Here is a 6,603-nt window from a genome sequence, read left to right as displayed (position 1 = left end):
GGAAAATGAAGAATATAGGATATTCGAACAGGAACAGAATACGGATGCACATAGGACTCGTAGGCAAGATGAGACTTACCGACAGGTAGAAAGGGAGAGGGATGCAAGCAGTCACCGGCATCGGAGAGAAAATGAGGACTATCGTTCATCCGAACAAGCTCGAAATACAGAGGTACAACGGCGAGAGGCCAGACTTGTAACTGCAATTGCAGACAACAATCGCAATAATATAAGAAATTGCCGAGTGCGTCCGCATCGATTGAATCCTCTAAATCGGCAAAACGAGAATATGCGTCAATCTTTAAGAAATTCTGATATAAGGCAGAAACTGACGCCGATATCACGAATGGAGAGATTACAAGTAGATTCTTCGCGACACAGGTCAAGAGCATTAAGTGCCTTTCACGAAAATGTCAGACAGACATGTGTGTGTATGTGTGTTTATATTATTGACATCATTCTGTTTTGATGTTATATATGGACCCAACGTTAAATACCGAACGTGTTATAGCAAATTTATAAACAGTGGCATTAAGTGTAAGTAGCTTTAAATAACTAAACCAAACTCTGGCTCTTCATATTAGGAAAATGTTATCTATTAAAAGCAAAGACCATAAAATGAACTCGCTGACACAATACATAAGTTTAAATTGTCTGTCATTTTAATACCATACAGATATAAGTTTTTGTGTATTTTTACTTTGAAAAATACATATATATGACCAAAATTTTGTAGAAACTCGCGAATAAATTTAATGCTGGAACAAAACTTGAAGAATGAAATAAGTTTTTCTGCTGTTTTTTAGCAAATTACGGGTAAAATGTATGTATATTGAACTTATTTTTACTAGTGTCTACCAAGGCATAATCCGTACATGAAATGAATAGTTCGGTTGATCCCATGTCGCAGATCCACATACCATATTTACAATTATTAGACGTGGTTTCCGAATTGCTGAAAACATTAAAAATGCTTATGCCACAGCTTCAGACTTTTATGTGGCAATGTTGGTACACTATTAACAATATGGAACTCTAGACAATCGTCAAAGAAGAGGAGCTCCGTTGAAATTCGTGGGTTCGTTTCAACACTGGATATTTGGGGTGATGGACTGTGACGATCGATTAACTATGGAGAACAATATGAAGAATCAATTAGTCAACCAAAGCCAGCAAAACAGCAGACATCTGTAGTTGACGCTACGGTAAATCTTTTGAAGAGAACAACAGAGGAAGTGAATTTGCATTTTACAGATTCCAAAGGAAAAATTGAGAATATAAGTGCTACGATGAATGAGAATTACTTCGTGTATAGAGAATCCACAATATTCTTTTAAATTAGGCATAACAAATTCATGAGATTTTGGTAGAATATGACGAAGTTCAAAAAGAGGTCATTGACGAATTAATTTATGCAAACAGCGGGAAGTTTCATCCCGTCCTTGTAACTCTCAAACAATAACAAGCGGAGATAATACAAATACGAGGTGCTCTACCTGAGAAATGTGTACTGCCAGGAATGGAATTAAAAGAGAACTTACATTTGATGGTGGGTCAGGGAACTTTTGTGGGGTCCCAACTGGGAATATATATAAAATACCACTGTTCAGTCGGCAGTCAATCCAGTTCTACAAAGTCATTCCGACACCATTTGAAGGAGGAGATGCGATATTGATAGCTCATGTGAAATCCCCGTATATTGTACATAACTTTGAATTGGATCCTTCAATTTCTTAACACATAATTAATGAGACGTTGGGTGAAGAGATAATGTGGGAAAAGAATTTTCCATGGAGAGATGCAACTACAAATAATTGTGAATTATCTCCTCTGAGACCGCACATAAAACTAATCTGCGCCTATGATGAGATAGAACAAAAGCCTTTTTGGATGCCATTGAAACAAAATGACAATTGGCTTTTTAAAATGTTTTCCAGTACAACAGCTCTTCTTCAATACACCGACGAACAACAAACGATTATGGAACTTCCAGAGCAAGAACCTCTCACGCTGGATGCAGACTGTACAACGAGGATCGGTAAAGTGACTTTGGCAGCTACGCACGAGATAACAACAGAATTCGGTTAGTTTCTTCTGAAGGATGTAAATCCGGACGAAAAATAATCTATTCGTGGACAAGTTAAAGAAAGAAAATGTGGAATTGATATGCTTTAAGCTCTATCACATCTCATCACACGTAGCCTTTATATTAGTAATTATAGTAATAATAATTCTAATTATATTATTTATAAGATTTCTTCTAATAAAAAATGCAATTGATCCGAGGCCAGGATGTCCAAATAATTTATTTGCCGCCCGGGAGAATGTTCATAAAACTATGAACATGATAGACCATAGGAATAAATTAGATATCTAGGCGGTTTAGGCTATCAATTTTTATGTATTTTTAGTCCAACACGATAGAGTATTTGTAGATGTGTGCTCATGTATGATAAGAGCATAAGGGATGATAACACTTTACACATTAATAATAAAGAATATTCTCACAAAAACATGTGCTCAGAGGGAGAGTAAATGTGAGTAGAGTAGATGCATAAAACTAAACCACCTAAGATTTCTGTTGTGTCTTAGCACGTAAGTAATCTATTTTTCTCAATAAAATTAGAGAAACCAACATCGTGTAAAACGAGAGGGAACATTATTTAATAATTCTGAATCATTAGAACCACTTAAATCTCTTATTAGAAATACAGATCTAAATAACAAGAGTCTCCTTTCCATAGTCGGGAGATCATTAAGTTTAAAGCTTGGGGAGTGCTGTAAAGAATACGAAGTGAAACTCCGATGGATGCATATTTATTTTTTTTTTTTATACCCTCCACCATATATGGAGGGTATATTAAGTTTGTCATTCCGTTTGTAACACCTCGAAATATACATTTTAAACCCCACAAAGCATAAAATTCTATGTCGATTTATAAATGTCCGTCCGTCTGTATGTCTGCAGGACTTTTGGTATTGAAAATGTAACGGTACCTCTCGATATGCTGTATGTTGATGATTCCAGCGACATTTTTTACCGGAATTGTTTAATTAATTAATTAATATTTAAAGTTCGTAATATTTGCTACAGCATAAACAGAAAATGGGCCATGTAGGTCCACGTCTTCGTATGGCCCTCATGTAACGGTACCCCCCGATATGCGGTATTTTGATGATTCCAGCGACATTATTTACCGGAATTGTTTCAATTTTGGTATTTGAAGTTCGTAATGGATACTATATACAAAGACAGAGAATGAGCCATGTAGGTCCACGTCTTCGTATAGCCCCCATGTAACGATACCCCTCGCTATTTGGTATTTTGAAGATTTTAGCGACATTATTTGCCGGAACTATTTCAAATATGGTATTTGAAGTTCGTAATGAATACTATAGCCTATGACAGGAGATTGTCTGTGCAGATTCACGTCTTCGTATAGTCCCCATAGAACGGTTCCTCCCAATATTCGGTATTTTTATGATTTTAGCGACATTATTCACCGGAATTGTTTCAAATGTGGTATTTGAAGTTTGTAATGAATACTTCAGCCTAAGACGGGAAATTGTCTGTGCAGGTCTACGTCTTCGTATAGCCCCCATATAAGGGTACCTCCCCATATTCGATATTTTTATGATTTAAGCGACATTATTCACCGAAATTGTTTCAAATCTGGTATTTGAAGTTCGCAATGTATACTACAGCCTAACACAGAAGACAGCATACTTCAGCCTAAGACGGTATTTCGGCGATTTTAGCGACATGGCGGCGACATGGCGGCAGTACCTCCCGATATTTGGTATTTTGACAATTTTTGCGATATTATTCACCGGAATTGTTTCAAATTTGGTATTTGAACTTCGTAATGGATTCTACAGTTTATGACAGAAAATTGTCTGTGCAGGTCCACGTCTTCATATATAACAGTACCTTCCTGTATACCGGAAATTTCGTATTTCAAGTTCGCAATGAGTCTGCCCCTCCATGGAAATCACTGTACATTCCGAACAGAATGAAGTAGGCTAAAATATGTTTCAATTATAGAATAACCTCCATAATGTAGTACAGAACGATTTAACATATTTTCAAAAAATCTTCGGTTTTTGTTGTAGCAGTTTGCATTTCCATGGACCAAAACATGCTTGCAAAGATAGTCTAAGTCCAAAATGACCAAGTATTATTATAATAGTATTTTTCAACCGAATTTGTTATGCTCCAATCGAATTACGTTATTGAAACCATAATTCTAAATATGTTGATATGGACATAACTGGGGTTAGAAGGACAATCGAGCATTACGTAATCATGATGGTTTCCACACTCTACGTTGATTGTGTGTTACAATATTGTGCTACCTTTTAAATGGTCACATGTTTTTCCAGTTTTATATTTTACGACCGATCATGTAAACTATGCACCTGTTTAAATTACAATTAAATTGAGTTCAGGTAATTATACATTATTAATGAATAAACCAAGAATTCAAACCTGTGATTTAAGAACATGTTTTTTCAGTTTTATGATTTTACGACCCACATGTATTACAGGTAGAAATTGAAACTGTACACCTGTTTATATTCAGATTGCTTTGAATTCGGGTAATCATATCTTATTTGTTTTTTACCCAGGATTTAAACTATTTATTACCATATAACCGTCGTTTGGAGCACGTGTACGTGTGGTCAGGTAAAAATTAATATATTAAAAATGATATTTTTTATACCTGATTACAAAATCTAGATCATACTTCAGGATCTTTAGCTAGGTATAAAGAAGTAAAGTATAAATTTGGTTTGCTCACTGTTTAGGCATCAGTACTTAAAAGTGTCTTATAGAGCAAAGTTGTTTGTAAAACAGTGAACAGTGTTACGTGTTGTGAAAAATAGAATAATCATTTTGCGAAACAAAAATGCCAAGACTACGTAGACAATCAACTTTGCAACGACAAAGGTAAATGGCAGTTGGACTTACTAATTACCGAGAATAAAATTCCACTGTTGACCGCCTTAGAAACGCACGGACTTTAGCAGAAAGGAGACGAAACCGTGAATTTAGGGAGCAAGGACGTCAAAGAGATCGTATACGAAACGTGGAACAAATTCGGAATACCAATGAACATCACACTCGTAGAGAAAATGCGACTTATCGACAAGTTGAAAGGGAGAGGGATGTTATTCGTCACCGAAATCGTAGGGAAAATGAAGAATATAGGATATTCGAAGAGGAACAGAATACGGATGCTCATAGGACCCGAAGGCAAGATGAGACTTACCGACAAGTAGAAAGGGAGAGGGATGCTATTAGTCACCGAACTCGTAGGGAAAACGAAAAATATAGGATATTCGAAGAGGAACAGAATACGGATGCTCATAGGACCCGAAGGCAAGATGAGACTTACCGACAAGTAGAAAGGGAGAGGGATGCTATTAGTCACCGAACTCGTAGGGAAAACGAAAAATATAGGATATTCGAAGAGGAACAGAATACGGATGCTCATAGGACCCGAAGGCAAGATGAGACTTACCGACAAGTAGAAAGGGAGAGGGATGCTATTAGTCACCGAACTCGTAGGGAAAATGAAGAATATAGGATATTCGAACAGGAACAGAATACGGATGCTCATAGGACTCGTAGGCAAGATGAGACTTACCGACAGGTAGAAAGGGAGAGGGATGCAAGCAGTCACCGGCATCGGAGAGAAAATGAGGACTATCGTTCATCCGAACAAGCTCGAAATACAGAGGTACAATAAAAAATGCAATTGATCCGAGGCCAGGATGTCCAAATAATTTATTTGCCGCCCGGGAGAATGTTCATAAAACTATGAACATGATAGACCATAGGAATAAATTAGATATCTAGGCGGTTTAGGCTATCAATTTTTATGTATTTTTAGTCCAACACGATAGAGTATTTGTAGATGTGTGCTCATGTATGATAAGAGCATAAGGGATGATAACACTTTACACATTGATAATAAAGAATATTCTCACAAAAACATGTGCTCAGAGGGAGAGTAAATGTGAGTAGAGTAGATGCATAAAACTAAACCACCTAAGATTTCTGTTGTGTCTTAGCACGTAAGTAATCTATTTTTCTCAATAAAATTAGAGAAACCAACATCGTGTAAAACGAGAGGGAACATTATTTAATAATTCTGAATCATTAGAACCACTTAAATCTCTTATTAGAAATACAGATCTAAATAACAAGAGTCTCCTTTCCATAGTCGGGAGATCATTAAGTTTAAAGCTTGGGGAGTGCTGTAAAGAATACGAAGTGAAACTCCGATGGATGCATATTTGTTTTTTTTTTATACCCTCCACCATATATGGAGGGTATATTAAGTTTGTCATTCCGTTTGTAACACCTCGAAATATACATTTTAAACCCCACAAAGCATAAAATTCTATGTCGATTTATAAATGTCCGTCCGTCTGTATGTCTGCAGGACTTTTGGTATTGAAAATGTAACGGTACCTCTCGATATGCTGTATGTTGATGATTCCAGCGACATTTTTTACCGGAATTGTTTAATTAATTAATTAATATTTAAAGTTCGTAATATTTGCTACAGCATAAAACAGAAAATGGGCCATGTA

The 6,603-nt window shown here is 36.2% G+C and overlaps 1 protein-coding gene across 5 annotated transcripts in view; it reads right to left on the bottom strand.

The window, feature by feature from the left end:
* Positions 1 to 636: 636 nt before the first annotated feature.
* The window catches only part of LOC101892885 (putative FERM domain-containing protein FRMD8P1), a 1,829,920-nt gene continuing 1,823,953 nt past the window's right edge, over positions 637 to 6,603 (bottom strand). For 3 of the 5 annotated variants that reach the window (XR_009344135.1, XM_059131212.1, XM_059131209.1), the window contains one exon: positions 637 to 758. The gene's annotated coding sequence lies outside the window, so the exon portion shown is untranslated. Of the gene's footprint in view, positions 770 to 6,603 lie in introns of all 5 variants that reach the window. The other 2 variants (XR_009344136.1, XM_059131210.1) reach the window with 1 other exon arrangement.

The sequence above is a fragment of the Musca domestica genome, unplaced genomic scaffold (genome assembly GCF_030504385.1).
Source record: "Musca domestica strain aabys unplaced genomic scaffold, Musca_domestica.polishedcontigs.V.1.1 81, whole genome shotgun sequence".
Lineage (NCBI taxonomy): Eukaryota > Metazoa > Arthropoda > Insecta > Diptera > Muscidae > Musca > Musca domestica.
Note: the sequence above shows the minus strand (reverse complement) of the source record. Positions and strands in the feature narration are given on the sequence as shown.